This window comes from Microtus ochrogaster, chromosome 10 (assembly GCF_000317375.1).
Source record: "Microtus ochrogaster isolate Prairie Vole_2 chromosome 10, MicOch1.0, whole genome shotgun sequence".
NCBI classification, from domain to species: Eukaryota; Metazoa; Chordata; class Mammalia; order Rodentia; family Cricetidae; genus Microtus; species Microtus ochrogaster.
In genome coordinates, this window is record NC_022016.1 from 57,505,970 (window position 1) to 57,506,933 (window position 964).

The window sequence follows — 964 nt, forward strand, 5'->3', positions numbered from 1 at the left end:
AGATTGTACTATGTATATGGATGGGGTGATGCCTATTCCTAATTGTATCTTGTAACTGAATAAATAATAAAATCAATTCCTTATTATCTAGTATAAATTCAATGGATTCAATATGCAAAGCAACCCTTTCTGTATATTGTGAACTAGTAACTATGTTGAGAGGTTCTTTAAAATCCCTTAGTATCATGAAAATAACATATAATTCTGACTTTTAGACAGAATCATAAGGACTTTGTTCCACTTTACTTAAATTTTCTGATTTGTAACCTGCCTTTCCTGATTTATTTGCATCAGTATAGACTGTAGGGGCTCCAGTTATTGCTGTGTCCCATACAATGTAAGGAAGGACCCAGCTAGTTCTCTTTATTGTTGAAAAAAGCAAGAGTTGAATTCTCTTGGTTTTGGGATAGTTGCTAATCTCTCCCAAAAAATTACTACGAAGTCTTTGCCAGGTTCACTGTTTTCCCATAATTTGTCAATTTTATCATTATTAAGAGGTACTACAACTTCTGCTGGGTCTATTCCTGAATGGTCAGTGACTGTCCTTTGTAATATCTTGTAATATTTTTCTGAGAAACATACATTAATTTATGGTTTGTCTCAAGAAAAAGAGCAAATTGGCCTACTGGTATGTTACATTTCCAACAGGGTAAAATTTCATAAATCTTCTCAAATGTTTGTTTCTGCTGTTCTCTACAGACATATAACACAAATGGTCTTTTTGAATCCCAGTCCAATTAAAGATTCAAACTGGCTTTGGAGCTGGAGTGTGTCCTCTCCTTCTCTAAACCCAAGCATGCTTATTAAAATGAAATCCAAAATCTTTGTCACATGTCAGAAAAGCCATGATAGGGGACAGAAGAAAAACAAAAAAAAAATCTGGAGAGATGGCTCAGCGGTTAAGAGCACTGGCTTCTCTTCCAGAGGTCCTGGATTCAATTCCCAGCAACCACGTGGTGGCTCT